The 17,056-nt window shown below is 29.7% G+C and overlaps 1 pseudogene; it reads right to left on the reverse strand.

The window, feature by feature from the left end:
- Window positions 1-2,127: 2,127 nt before the first annotated feature.
- The window catches only part of LOC149252251 (cytochrome P450 750A1 pseudogene), a 45,077-nt pseudogene continuing 30,148 nt past the window's right edge, over window positions 2,128-17,056 (reverse strand).

A 17,056-nucleotide genomic window follows, 5' to 3' on the forward strand; every position in this document is an offset into this window, starting at 1 on the left:
ACAAGATGGTTAGAATTGGGTTCTTGTGTCCCTGGTGTGGTTGTGGTCTGACATTCTCGTAATGGCTCCTGCACTTGAGTGGTGTCCTCTGGTTTCATCTCTGATTCCAACACCTCAAAAGCATTGCCTATAGTTCTGAAGGAGGTACTTGCTTTATTTTGTTGTCTTTTGTTTGCTCGCTGTCTAGCATGAGGTCGAATAAAAGCCTCCTTATTCTTACCCCCTGTGTTTTCCTTAGGTTTCTCCACCGTTTTGTTCATTGGGCATTCTCTGATCAGATGGCCATGTTCATGACATTTCCTGCAGTGAAATGGGATTTTCTCATAGTCTATGGCTTGAAAATACCCTTCATCTCTGTATTCCAACCATAGACCCTCATGCAGAGCTCCCGAAACATCCATCTCGACACAGATCCTAGCACAGGAGGTGTATCTCTTCTGTAATGTTGCCTCTGAGGCTTTGATGAAGGTTCCTAACTTATTTCTTATCTGTTCAAGTGCTGCATGTCCCTAGTAGTCAATGGGTAGAGAAAACAAGTGAATCTAGACTGGTACCTATTGAAGGTTTCTTGTTCTGGTGTGAAGTTGTGCTTCCAAGGTCTCATGTATAGATCTGCTGAGGCAAAGAAATGTGGGCCTCCATCAAGGATCTAATTCTTGTCATCCAAATTGTTGAAAACCACTGTAAAGAAGCCTTTGGCTCCTAGGCGGAGTCTTACATCTCCTCTGGGTTTCCATTGTTGATTGATCCACAAGCATAGGGCACATTCTATTGGCCAGAAACCCATAAACTTGCAGATCGCTGCATGTTCTGCCATATGTTCTCTGTACGCATCTAGTTACGGGTCAGACATTATTACCCTTAGGGTTTCAGTTGCTTTGGGATTGCATGGTCCCTAGGTCTCTTTCTTTCTAGCTTCCGAATCTGTTCCTTCCTGTCCTACCTTATCTTGGTTTGAATCCTTCTTTTTCCCTAATCGTTCATCCTTTAGCTCCTTTTCTTTTGATTTCTGTTCTAGGGTATGGTTTTCCTTGTCTTTGTCAGCTTTGCTGTCGCCTCTAATGATTTCTTTTCATTTTGGGGAATCTTTGCCCTCACTGTTTAGCTTTTCTTTATTTGTCAGATCCTCCTTTCCTGTCTTCTCAGAACCTGAGATTTGCACCCCATCCACTACAGTTTTACCCTTGTGCATCATTTCATGTTTATAAGATGGGGTCCCGTTAGACCCCACGTTTCTCATCTGTAGGGTTAGAACCTGCCCTCTTCTGCGAAGCTCTGCTGCTCTGGCACTGTCTTCCTCCAGAATTGGTACTCTTACTACAGTTTGAACAGGTATTCTTCAAACCCTAGCCGCCATCGCTTTTTCTCCCCTTTGCAGCGTCCTAGAAAGATACTTGATTAATACATACAATCATTAATTTATTATAAACGAAATGTTATTAGCGTCATTGTTACTTAATGAACTTTAGAGTGTTTCTAGGTGCAACAAAAATTATTAATAATTTTTTTTATCAAATCATTTCATAAGAAGTATGAATAAATAATCATATTAAATGTATATGAGGAAATAATTGGATAATAATTTTATTTTTTTTGGAAACATGAAAATGCAATTATGATATTTACTATTGTATTTAAACAAAATATCAAAAAATGTTTGTTGACTTGATTTGACTTTATTGAATTGAATATTTTATTTATTTTTTGAACATTTTTATTTTGTTAAATATTAATAATTTTATTTGAGAATGCGTTTTATAAAAAATGAAATTTTTAATTTGACCTATTTAATTTTTATTAATATTTTTTAATATTTTTTATTATTGATAAGTAATAAAAGTTTGAGAAAATCCATTACCAAAAATATAATAAGTTACACAGTTTCACTAGTATCAACTCAAGTAATAAAACAATCTATACAAAAAAGCACAGTGACATAGTGACTCTGCTTTAATTTCTATAACAGAAAAGCCGGCTCCTCGTGGACATTGTCACTCTTAAAGGTATCGTAGTAGAATTGTTAGACAGACAGAAATAATGGTGATCTGATTCTAAATGATTCAAAAGCCGTCGTAAAATGCACCCGTAATATCTTCTTCAGAGCGCATTCTTTGTCATGATTGTCTGCTAATGTTTCTTTCCACACTGCAAAGACGGGGAATTCATCGTGAAATCAACAGTCAATGTCCTCCCCGCTAGTATCCGCCAAATTATATTGGAGTTGAGAGTAGAGAGGGCCTTGCTAATATTCACACCCATTATTCCGCTCTCACTCTCCTCCCAAATTGAACGGATCATCGCAGATACTTCTTCCTCTCGCACACCCTTGAACGACTCAATTCTTTTGGCACTCAGCAGTTCTAACACGCATATTTTCTTCATTTCCCTCCACTGATCTCCATAGGGAGCGAAGGCCACATCTTTAGAGTTGAAAAACGTTAATCTCCCAGCGGCTTTTGGAGGTCGGCTGGCAAAAATCAAGTAATGAATTTTGAGAAACTCTTTGGCTATGTCAGAAGAAGAGACGACGACAGTAGGGAGAGAGCCTAAGCGCAGAAAGAAAATGGGGCCATATTTATCAGCAAGGGCTTTAAGAGCACGGTGAGCAGGAGGGATCAGTTGGAAGAGATTTCCGACGATTGGCCATGGAAAGGGACCTGGAGGCAATCTTCAATCATGAGGACGGAATAGGGAGTGTTACATTTAATCTTGATATTTTCGGTTATAAAACCTTAAGGTGTGTTATATCTTCCTCCATGTATCTTTATAGTTATTGCAGCCCTTAACTTCACACCCATATAAAATAATAAGAGTAATAAGAGTCTCCAAGAAGAGTTTATTTTTATCCCATATCTAAAAATATGCAAACCTATAGTTATTTTCAAGCCTATAATAAGTTTTCTATCCTCCCTTTATTCTTTTCTCATTGCGATAATACTAATTCGGCTTATGATGGATATAGGTTCGAAGATATTTGTATGGTGGAACTTCTTCCAAATAGTTGTTGTAATATATGAAAGTATCATAAGTAATTTTTTGGATTTAATTGTCATGAATTTAGTCTGGAAAATATTAGTGGTCTTAATGACTCTTGGTCAAGAAGAAAATATCAATAACATAAAGGAACAGGGTTACAACAATACTAATGAAGTGTTGTGCCAACACAACCTATATCTTTGATTAATAAAAAAACTAAGAGTGAAATAAAAAATAGAGTTACAAAAATTTATGAAAATTTTGCTAGGTATGAGAGAGTTGTGAAAAAATTTCATCCTCAACATGCATCTGAAGCCTATTGTATTTAATTGAACAGTTATTTGGTGCATGTATTAGTAATCTTATGTTAAAAATGGTAGTGAATTACATCAATTATGAATTTAAAAATATGGAATAAATTAACACTAAAAACATGATACCAAAGAACTTGAAATCATTGGTTCCAAATATATCATAATATTTTTATGGAAATGTTATGTCTTTATATTAAAATAGTATGTGTATCTTTTAAAATAAAAATTATGTTTTAAATAGAAAAAAAAGTTTTAGGGTTAAATTTTTTAATTTATCCTATATATACTCTATCGAGCATTAAAAATAAAATTTAAACAATAAAAAATACCACATTATGTTTTACACTTTAAAAAAAAAATTGATCCCTATAAATCTTTCTAATTTTTGAAAAACTCTCAATATTATATGTCAACTACATGCTATTCCTTGAAAAGAAATAAATAACCAAAAATCTAAAATATCTCTGAATACAACAAAAACTCTACTTTAAACAATTGAGCAAATCACACACACTAATATGAACCCATTAATTTTACCATTAACTGTAGCACTTATATATACTCTATTCAACATTAAAAATAAAATTTAAACAATAAAAAATACTACATTATATTTTACACTTAAAAAAAATTAATCCCTAGGGAATCTTTCTAATTTTTTAAAAGCTCTCAATATTATATTTCAACTACATGCTATGCCTTAAAAGAAATAAGTAATCAAAAATCTAAAACATCTCTAAATACACACTAATGTGAACCCATTGATTTTATCATCATCTGTAGTACCAACCAAAGCGATGTAACGAAGTAAAAGGAGGCCAATGTCATAATGCATGAACAGTCCAAAATAATACTGTGTCGACTTCGCTGGCTGCCTTGGAGAAGAGATCAAAATATGGGAAACTGACTAACGTCGTTTTGGCGGGAAACGAAAATGATTACACCGCATTTTACATTTCTGGCAAATTTTATCGTGTCTATCAATATAGTTGTGATGTGTGTTTCATGATTTTTTTACGGGAAAAATATGCTAAAGTTTGAACAAATTATCTGAAGCCCGTTTAGCATTCAGCCTCTTTTTGATTCAGTAAATCCCAGATGGGCAAATTTATATAACATACGCTTTCTTCTTTCCAACTATAGAGTGTAGCATTTAGAAAGGTTGTGTGTGTGGATTTTCATAAGTTGCTTATATTATACTTCTCTTTCATACTCGGTAATAAATAATCGAAATTTAGTTTATTGATTTTCTTTTTAAATTATGTAGATTTTTATGGCTCAAACTTATGATTGAACAAATTTTTAATTGATTAGAAATATATTTAAGAAGAGGGTTATTTTAACAATAATAACAAAACATAAAACTATTACAAGGAATGGAAGATAATCATGTCAATTGCATGAATTGAACATGGAGAGGGAGTGTCTCAATTATTCTTCCCAACCATTTAAAATACGCTCAATTAACATCTTTATGTATTAATAATTAGATAGCTAATATAAAATATGGACATTTTCACTTATATAAATATGACATGTTAAAATGTGATTATATGAAAATATCAATAACATAAAGGAAGAGGGTTACAACAATACTAATGAAGTGTTGTGCCAACACAACCTATATCTTCAATTAATAAAAAACCTAAGAGTGAAATAAAAAATAGAGTTACAAAAATTTATGAAAAGTTTGCTAAGTATGAGAGAGTTGTGAAAAATTTTCATGCTCAACATGCATCTAAAGCCTATTGTATTTATTTGAATAGTTATTTGGTGCATATATTAGTAATCTTATGTTAAAAATGGTAGTGAATTACATCAGTTATGAATTAAAAACATGATACCAAAGAACTTGAAATCATTGGTTCCTAATATATCATAATATTTTTATGGAAATGTTATGTCTTTATATTAAAATAGTATGTGTACCTTTTAAAATAAAAATAATGTTTTAAATAGAAAAAAAAGTTTTACGGTTAAATTTTTTAATTTATCCTATGTATACTCTATCGAGCATTAAAAATAAAATTTAAACAATAAAAAATACCACATTATGTTTTACACTTTAAAAAAATATTAAACAGGGAAAATTTTGATCCCTATAAATCTTTCTAATTTTTGAAAAACTCTCAGTATTATATGTCAACTACATGCTATTCGTTGAAAAGAAATAAATAACCAAAAATCTAAAATATCTCTAAATACAACAAAAACTCTACTTTAAACAATTGAGCAAATCACACACACTAATATGAACCCATTAATTTTATCATTAACTGTAGCACTTATATATACTCTATTCAACATTAAAAATAAAATTTAAACAATAAAAAATACTACATTATATTTTACACTTAAAAAAAATTAATCCCTAGGGAAATCTTTCTAATTTTTTAAAAACTCTCAATATTATATTATTTCAACTACATGCTATGGCTTCGCTTGAAAAGAAATAAGTAATCAAAAATCTAAAACATCTCTAAATACACACTAATGTGAACCCATTGATTTAATCATCATGTGTAGTACCAACCAAAGCGATGTAACGGAGTAAAAGGAGGCCAAAGCCAAGCCAATACCAAGCCAATACAACAATATTTACCAAAGGAATTATAGCTCATCATGCCACTTGCAGGGATTTTAACCTATGAGGGGAAAATAATTATCATTATGCCAACCACTTGAGATAACCTCAATTGAATATATAATCATAATTATGATTTTGAATTTTTGGTTCATTAAATTGGTTGACTAGACTAATATACCAAAGTTGGTTGGAGTTGATTATTAAAAAATAATAATAAAAATTAAGAAAAACACAAAATGTCATGCGTTTGTTTGTTTTGGGAATGATGTGCATGTATGTAACATATTCTTGGAACATTTTGTCATTTTTATGGTGTGGGTGATTGTGATAATAGGTCTAACACCACCACAACTTCTATAACAACATTGACTTTGTAAACATGTCTATAATTTTTCTTGAGTGTGGACCATTTTAAAATATACACATCTCCATCGATAACTCTTGTTCCAAAATGATGCCCAATATCAATATACCTATTTTATCTAAGAAATTTTGTGTACAAACAAAGTTATAAATTTATTTATGTAAAAGTATCTAATATTATTCCATTTACATATTAATCCACAGGGAAATTATTTTAGACCAAAAAAAACCAAAAAATAAAAAGTTAAGATAAATAAATTTAGTAATTTTAATTAATACATATTATATTCTATAATAAAAAAATATTATTTATCAAATAATACATTTTATTTATTCTAATAACTATTATTAATTAATTAGTCATTTTCCATGTATACCTATTTTATCTTAAAAAATTTGTGCACAAACGAAGTTATAAATTAATTTATATATTAATCTACACGCAAATATGATCTTTCCGTATATTACTATTAACATGATTTCTCCGATTCAAATACATTACCATACTTAAAACATGTTAAGTGATCTAGAAACTACAACATTAGCAACTTTGAATTCTAGTTATCGTAATGTAAATTATCTATTACTAGATCAATAGCTATTGTGATATTTAATTATTCACATTCAGAAAAAGATATTTCCGTGTAGTGCTAGGCTTAAAATATGATTTTTCTGCCTCAAAGATATTATTATATTTAAAATAAGTGATTTAGAAACTACAATTAGCTATTGTATTAAATGTTGTAAAGGAAATGTCGTAAGAAATAGATTTGAGAAGAACCGTAACATATAAAGAATTATTGAAAATAAATATTCTATGGAGATTAAATACGAAGTTTCAGCATTTGCCTTCCACTCTTGAATTAACATTCTAAGTTTTACCTTAGTATTTTCTTTGAGATGTGGAAGCGATCAATTTTAGGGTTTTCCATTAAACAATTGTATATGTCTCTACAATGGATCACTCATTATTTCATTCCTAAAATCCAAGATAGATTTTTGATCATCATGAAATGAATATGGAGAGGAGGATATGAAGAAGGGGAAAATGAAGAGGAAAAAGAGGATATGAAGAGACAAAGAAAAACAAAGGAACGACATACCACTATTAAACTATTAAACTATTTGGTATGCAAACAACCCTCAAGATATAGTTAATTCCACAACACAATACTGATTGATTAAAAAAAAGGCCTTTGAAAAATTTAATCAATGAGCAAAATATCTAATTTCAAAATGGATACGAGAGAACAAGATATAGACATGAAACAATACAATAATATTCTATATACAATAATATATTTAAAAAGCATGATCTATAAACCAAGAATTTCTTAATTTCATAATTACCATGACAGTAGAAACATGAATTTTCATTTAGAAAGGTTGTGTGTGTGGATTTTCATAAGTTGCTTATATTATACCTCTCTTTCATACTTGGTAATAAATAATCGAAATTTCCATATTAATATCGTGTCTATCAATATAGTTGAAAAATGATACCACTTTCCACTGTTGTGATCTGTGTTTCAGCCTCTTTTTGGTTTAGTAAATCCCGGATTGGCACATTTATATAACATACGCTTTCATCTTTCCAACCATAGAGTGTAGCATTCAGAAAGGTTGTGTGGTATGGATTTTCATAAGTTGCTTATATTATACCTTTCTTTTATAATATAAATTTTTATATTAATATTGAATTAATTACTTTGAGAATTTGAAAATACTTCCTAATAATTTTCCTAATAATTTTAAAATGGAAAAATATATATTAAAAAAATAAAAAAATTTATTAATATCTTTTAAATGATATTTTTAAATAAATAGAAAAATATTAATATTAATTTTGTTTTAATCAAATTTAAAATAAAAATAATTGTGAAAGTCAATATCTTCTAATTGTATTAGAAAAATCATAAGGTAATTACAACTATCAAGAAGATATGGAAATATTAATGGTTTTTGGAATGGTTATATTGACGAGACTGGTAAGATTTGGTTTGTTGTAGCCAATTCTTCATGTTCTTCCACCCCAACATGATAATATTTTTTGAATGTTTTGTAGATGTTAAAGTATGTTAATATTTTATACAAGCTACAGATAATATTAATAATAAAGAAATATTTAAAATAAAGAAATAATGACGCGATGAATAATTCACATAAGATGAATTTTACATGTTTAAAGACTAATATTGTGTAAGATATCAATAATAGAGAAATAATGACGCAATGAATAATTCACATAACATGAATTTTGCATGTTTAAAGACTAATATTGTTTAAAGTAAGGTATTTTATTTATCAAGAAGAAAATCCAGCTTACAACCCACTCCACCCATCTTTCAGGTTGCCTTGATATATCTATCTAGGTTTACAACCCACTTTAATAATCTCTCTAGCTGCCCTAGATATATTTAATCATGGGGCCATTACGTTTGTTATATAAATTTACATAAGTTTTGAAAACAAACAATGTTATTCAAACTTCCAAAATATTCACATGATATAATTTTATTTTATTTTTACAATTTTTTATAATTTGTTTGTCACAAATTCTAAGAATCTTCACCTCTACAACAATTTACATGATATCTTTCCCAAGCCCTTTCATCACCTCTTCTATAAACAAAGGTAAGCTAGACACCACCACAATTTCTATTACAACGCCGCTTTGTAAACATGTCTACAAAATTGCCTCGAGTGTGGTCTATCTTAAGAGATACTCCACCTCTATCAAGAATTTGTGTTACAAAATGATACCCAATATCAATACGCCTAGTCTTACTATGATAATATGGATTATTACAAAATATTGTTAAATCATCCTACATTCTTCCAAGCTCACGCAAAAGGCCCATTCAATCAAATTTCCTCCTTGCAAGCATGTGAGACAAGGATGTATTTTGCCTTGGTAGTGGATAAAACAATTGTTTCTTGAAGCTTTCACATCGAAATTACCTATCAAATATGAATCAACGTTACTGAAAATAAAATCACTACAACCATTAAATGTGTTGCAATAATCACTTATTCCTCTAAGATACCAAATCACTTGTTACAATCCATTTCCATGCTCTCTTTCCAGATTTTCCATGCACCTACGAGCAACACCCACTTCATATAAAATATCTTCTCTAGTATATATGATCGCAGACATCAAACTTCTTACTACATTAGCATATGATACATGAGACATATAATCCTCTTCTTCCTCATTACTAGAACATAAAACTAAAGAAATGTTAAAATGAGAAGCTAAAAGGATATTTATAAGTTTCATATTATTTATTTTGAATTTTACAAGCATTTTCTTGTTATAGTTCTATTGTGAAAAATAAAGCTTACAATTTTTCTTGTCTCTATGTATTTCTATGCCTAAGATTTGTTTTTCTACCATTATATCCTTCACATCAAAGGTCCTAACCATATGAGTCTTCAACATGCTGATATCATCCATGCTTTTTCCCATATTCACTGCTACTATAATCATGCCTGGTTATAAAGGAATCAAACTTCTAATGATGATGATGGTGATCATTAACATCCAAAAATACCTAGATGGTATACTAAGCGTTAAGGAGGTAAGAGGTTAATTAGAATTATTTAACATTTTCTTTCTGTACTCGAAAATAAGTGAGAGAAGTGTTCCGAGATTGCCAATTTTTTTCAAACTTAAAAGGTCAAGAAGGTTAGTATCAACAAAAATATTTTGAAAATTAGATCAAATGTGAGTATAAAAAAGGAAATTTAAGAGAAAGTGATTTCCATCTTCAGTGCTCTTGGCATCGCAAGGGTGATAAACTCTTCCATTCCAACATGTTTTGGGAATCTACCAACTCCCAGTTTTATTGTGGAGCTCATGAATTTTAGAAATGTTCATTTTTTTCTTAACACTAGTTAAGACAAAAAGATAATTTTGGTTTTCTAGATTGAGGTTGATGACCTCCTTATAATATATTACTCTTTTTTTCCCTCTAACTCTTTATTACCCCACAAATGCACATTAAATGGGAAAGTAATAATATGTTTAATATTATCCTTATTCTACAAAATGATATCCTCCTTTATCCCCCAATGTCTTAGCCAAGCTTGTGCATCCTTATGTCATCCTCACTTGAGTGGCACATAGAGGTTTTTACTAGATTTAGAATTAATTTTAGGAATTCTCTTCACTTGCATGTTGCATAAATTATTCCTTTCCACAAGGTACCTAGTAATTTCCATGCTTTCAATGGGGGAAAGGATGGCTTCAATCAGGAGAATAGAATATTGGGTATTTCCTTTAATCTTGATATTGAAGGCTATAAGCTACTTTTGAATCTGATCAATCTTCCTCTAAGAATCTAAGGATGTACTCCAACCCCACACATCAAATACATGTGAAATAATAGGAGTTAAGATAATCTCAAAGAGGAGTTTTTTCCCTATATCCAAGGATCTCCCAACTTACAATTGTTTTCAACCCACAATAAACATTCCAAACTCCATTTATCATTTTCTCATTGTTATAATTTTAATTCAACTTATGATGGATGTTGATTCCTAGATATTTGCATGAATGTACTTCCTCTAAGTAGTTGTTATCATAAATTAAAGTATCATAGGTGATACTTTTGGATTTAATTATCAACACTTTAGTTTTTTTCAATATTAACAATTATACATATCTTGGAGTAGAAATCTTGGAGGGTTCTTAGTTGGTTGTTAATATCATATTGGATTCTTTCCAAAAGAGCAATATTATAGCATAAAGTAGAAGAGTTATGACTATACAAGTGTATGGGGCCAACACAACCTCCGTCCTCCAAACACACTTATAGCTCATCAATGTATATGCCAAGGGGATAAGGGACACCCTTGCTTGAATCTGATATTGCAGTCAATTTCTTTTGACCAGGCCTTAGTGGTCCTAATGTTGGATATAATGTTCTCATACAACCTTGTCACACAAACGCTCAACTCAAGAGGAACCATTAATATTCTCACCTTTTCCATAGCACCATCTTAGGAATGGTGTCAAAATATTTTTAAATTTAAGAAAGCAATAGAAGAACTTAGGTTTATTATTGCACCATTCCTCAAAATTTATCTTAAGAGTAACAAGATGGTCCATAGTTGAGTAATGTCTCTTAAACCTTGTTTTTCTTTGGCTCTTTTAGCATGCAAATTAATTAATAAATAATTTACACCATATTATGACTATGATTACGAATATTTACATATTTTCACATTTATTTTTATAATAATTAGAAAAATAAATTAAAGTTAAAGAAAGTTAAAAAATAATGAAACATCAAAGATAAAGATAATTAGAAAATTTAGTGCATTATATATTTATTAATCCCTCCCATGTAGTGATTATATCAATTGACTAGTCATCAAAATTACTTGATTAAAATGGGATTATAATGATTAGTTGTTAAAAGAAATTGATTAAGATAAATTATTTTAAATCTTGTAATTTTTTAAATAATTTTTAATGGTTTTGTCTAACTATTCTAAGTTTTGGAGCTTTTCACTGAAATAATTGTTTGATTAGATCATGATTTTTAAATGTTTAAAATGTGTTTTTAAAGTTATAGCAGGTAGACTATGGTATTTTTAATTATTAAAAAGATTTTTAGGATGTGTGTGTGTGAGGAAAGAAATCAACCTCTCTTTGAGCCTAACAATTAGAGTGAGGTTGCTAGTACCAATCAATTAGAGTGAGGTTTCTAGTACTAGGTTAGAGTGAGCTTGCTAGTACCAAGCCAATACAACAATATTTACCAAAGGAATTATAGCTCATCATGTCACTTGCAGGGATTTTAACCTAGGTGGGGAAGATAATTGTCATTATGCCAACCACTTGAGATAACCTTAATTGAATATATAATTATAATTATAATTTTGAATTTTTGGTTCATTAAATTGGTTGACTAAACTAATATATCAAAGTTGGTTGGAGGTGATTATTAAAAAATAATAATAAAAATTAAGAAAAACACAAAATCTCATGCATTTGTTTTGTTTTGGGATTGATGTGCATGTATATAACATATTCCTGGAACATTCTGTCATCTTTATGGTGTGGGTGATTGTGATAATAAGTCGAACATCACCACAACTTCTATAACAACACTGGCTTTGTAAACATGTCTACAATTTTTTTTGAGTGTGGACCATTTTAAGATATACACATCTCCATCGATAACTCTTGTTACAAAATGATGCCCAATATCAATACACCTACATTATGACTATCATAAATAGAACATCTCTTTTTTGAATCTCTTACATCCAACTAATAAATTATCCTACAAAAATAAAAGCATACCCTCAAGTATATCTCCTCTTGTCCAAATTACCTACAAAATATGAATCAACTTTATATGAATTAACTTTATTTAAGATATAATATATTGAAATACTAATATTTTTAATTAATTATTTGTAAATTAAAAAAATATATATTAAAATTATAAATTTGAATTATAAAATATATTTTAAATAATATAAATAATAATTTTATAAAAATAATATTTAGAGTAAAAACCAAAACATAAAAAAGTTAAGATAAATAAATTTAGTAATTTAAATTAATACATATAATATTTTATAAATTTATTTATGTAAAACTATCTAATATTATTCCATTAACTCTTTACATATTAATCTATAGGGAAAAATTATTTTAGATAAAAAACCAAAACATAAAAAAGTTAAGATAAATAAATTTAGTAATTTTAATTAATACATATTATATTTTATAATATTATTTATTAAATAATAAATTTTATTTATTCTGAGAATTATTATTAATTAATTAGTCATTTTCAATGTATACCTATTTTAACTTAGAAATTTTATGCACAAAGAAAATTATAAATTTATTTATGTAAAACTATATAATATTATTCCATTAACTCTTTACATATTAATCTAGAGGAAAAAATGATCTTTCCGTATATTACTATTAACATGATTTCTCCCAATCAAATACATTACCATACTTATGACATGTTAAGTGATCCAGAAACTATAACATTAGCAACTTTGAATTCTAGTTATCATAATGTAATTTCTCTATTACTAGATCAATGGCTATTGTGATATTTAATTATTCACAATCAGAAAAACATATTTCCGTGTAGTGCTAGGCTTAAAACATGAATTTTCTGGCTCAAATATATTATTATACTTAAAATAAGTGATCTAGAAATTACAATTAGACATTGTATTAAATGTTGTAAAGGAAACGATGTAAAGCATAGATTTGAGAAGAAATCGTGACATATAAAGAATTATTGAAAATAAATATTCTATGGAGATTAAATACGAAGTCTGAGTATTTGCCTTCCACTCTTGAATTAACATTCTATGTTTTACCTCAGTGTTTTCTTTGAGATGTGGAAGTGATCTATTTTAGGGTTTTCCATTAAAACATTGTATATGTCTCTGCAATGGATCACTCGTTATTTCATTCCTAAAATCCAAGAGAGATTTTTTATCATCATGAAATGAATGTGGAGAGGAGGATACGAAGAAGGGTAAAATGAAGAGGAAAAAGAGGATATGAAGAGGCAAAGAAAAACAGAGGAACGACATACCAATATTAAACTATTAAACTATTTGGTATGCAAACAACCCTCAAGATATAGTTAATTCCACAACACAATATTGATTGATTAAAGAAAAGGCCCTTGGAAAATTTAATCAGTGAGCAGAACATCTAATTTCAAAATGGATACCAGAGAATAGGATATAGACATGAAAGAATACAATAATATTGAATCTATATACAATAATGTATTTAAAAAGCATGATCTATAAACCAAGAATTTCATAGTTACCATGACAGTAGAAACATGAATAACATGGTAATCCAGAAAAAGCTTGTAACTTATTCTTATTGGAGAATATCCCACATTTAATGACCCAAAAATTATAAATGTCCCAAACCCTTCCAGCAAGCAAAAAAAGGGTTGACCTTTCAGGTCCAACACTTCACCAACTCAGTTGAGGAGTCCAAGTTACCTTTTGTTATCTTGGCATTCATTCCCGGCCCAACCTACTTGGTTAGAATGAAAGCGAATACATATGCAAGTGTGTGGAAGGAGAACCTCATTTTTGTTCCAAATGAATAAATAAGAAAGCAATTAATGAATGGAAATGGACGAAAAATCTATGTCTTGAAATACAATGAAATATATGGACACAAATTCTTAGATTTATGTGATCATCTTCTCACACTGGTTAGAAGGTAGTTGACCATAGTTTTGGTAAGGTGCTTGTATCGAGAACCTTTATAATAGGCTAAAACAGTGGAATCAATTATGCCTTATGAAGTCAAGAAAAGTGTCAACATGAATTCGTGAGTTTCACAATAGTTTGATATTGTGAATGCGTGATTTTTCCAAATAATGGCCTCATGGCCATAGAAATTCTTTTTTGTCATAATCAATGGTAATGTCTATCTTACTTGGTTGGGGACAAATTTTTCTTAGTAAATCATTTTCTAATGTCTATCTTGTGGATGTTCGATGAACATTGCCCAAACTGTCCTCCTGGAAATGAGTTGGCCAAACTTAATGCTGAAACATATCTCCATGATTGTATGCATCAATTGTCTCAAATTAAATCAATGCATTAAAGACAAAATATTAGTATAAAACAAAGAAAAACATTAGTTAAAGTAACATAATAGGCCCTCTAAAAATTGAATCAGTGAGTAGAACATCTAAAACTGGCAATGGACATTTTCCACATTGTCATTGTTTCAAAATTAAGTAGCCCTAACCTAAGACTTGAGCGCACTTCATCATTATAGGCAAGCATTTTCTCAACATGGCCTAGGAGGTTCCACATTAACCACCATTAAACTATTCGGTATGCAAATAACCCTCAAGATACCGTTAATTCCACAACAAAATATTGATTGATTAGAAAAATAGGCCCTTGAACAAATTAATCAGCGAGCATAACATCTAATTTCATAATGGATACCATAGAACAGTAGACAGATGTGAAACAGTACAATAATACTGAATTTATATACAATAATATATTTAAAAAGCATGATCTATGAACCAAAATTTTCTAAATTTCATAATAACCATGATAGCAGAAACATGAATAATAGGGAATCCAGAAAAAACTTACAACTTATTCTTGTTGCAAAATATCTATATCTTCATCTTCACAATCTATATCTTCAATTAAATCCATTTAAAATTTACAATAAAAGAAAATCACCTCAATCATTTTTTTTTGTTATTGATATCCTATAAATGATATTTTTACATTTTATGTGAAACTATTTGTTCTTAATACATCATAATGTTTTTATAGAAATATTATGTCTTTATATTAAAGCAGAGCATCAATATCTTTTTAAAATAAAATTAAAAATTAAAAATTATATTTTAAATAATATATATATATATATAATTAATTTTTTTAATTAATTTTATATATACTCTATTAATCTTTAAAAATAAAATATAAACAATAAAAAAAATATTACATTATATTTTACACTTCAAAAATTTTTACACATGAAAAAGATTGATCACTCTGTGATGTGAATCTTTCTAATTTTTGAAAATCTCTAATCATTATACGTCAACTGCTATGCCTTAAAAAGATATAAGTAATCAAAAATCTAAAGCATCTCTGAATACAACACAAACGTCTCTTTGAGGCAATCACACACACTAATGTGAACCCATTGATTTTATTATATGGAGACGCTGCATCCCCCGAAAAAGAAAAGCGATGTAACGATGTAAAAGGAGGCCAAAGTCATAATGCATGAACTGTCCAAAATAATATGGGAAACTGACCAACGTCGTTTTGGCAGGAAGCATTTTACATTTCTGGCAAATTTTATCGTCTATCAATATAGTTGAAAAATTATACCATTTTCCATGGTTGTGATCTGTGTTTCATGGTTTTTGGAATGGTTATATTGAGGAGAAGGGTAGGATTTGGTTTGTTGTAATAAAATTTCCATATTTTTTCACTCTAATATGATAATATTTTTTGAACATTTTATAGATATCAAAGTATAAGCTGCAGATAATATTAATAATAGAGAAATAATGATGACATGAATAATTCACATAACATGAATTTTATTTGTTTAAAGACTAATATTGTGTAAGATATTAATAAAAGAGAAATAATGACGCAATGAATAATTCACATAACATGAATTTTACATGTTTAAAGACTAATATTGTGTAAGGTAAGGTATTTTATTTATCAAGAAGAAATTTCAGCTTACAACCCACTCCACCCATCTTCTGGGCTGCCTTGATATATCTAAGTTTACAACCCACTCTAATCATCTCTTTGGCTGCGCTAGATATATTTTATCGTGGGGCCATTACATTTGTTATATAAATTTATATAAGTTTTAAAAAGGAACAGTGTTATTCAAGCTTCCAAAATATCCACATGATGTAACTTTTTGTTTTTTTACAATTGTTTTTAATTTTGTTGTCATAAATTCCCATGATCAGGATGAGTGCGGTGTCAAAGGTGCCGGACCTGAGTGGACATGGACTGGACAATGAAATTGATTGCAGCCACACCCCACATGCTCAAGGTAGGGAGTACGGTGTCCTCTGCCTTGATTGCATGGGAGGTGGGCTGGCAAGGTGGCGGAGGATGACATAAGGGAAGGTGGCGAAGGAGGAAGGTGTCTTGGACGTGCAGGGAAGGCGTAAGGTATAGTGGGGAAGGAAGGGGAAGCAAAGCGGAAGGGAGGAGAAGTAGCGAAGGTTGAGGGCAAGCTTCGACCATCCCGTATGTAGTCTGGCCCTAGCAC

Source organism: Pinus tabuliformis, chromosome 7, assembly GCF_031772625.1.
Source record: "Pinus tabuliformis cultivar Carrire ecotype Pingquan chromosome 7, CPIR1, whole genome shotgun sequence".
In the NCBI taxonomy this organism is placed as follows: domain Eukaryota; kingdom Viridiplantae; phylum Streptophyta; class Pinopsida; order Pinales; family Pinaceae; genus Pinus; species Pinus tabuliformis.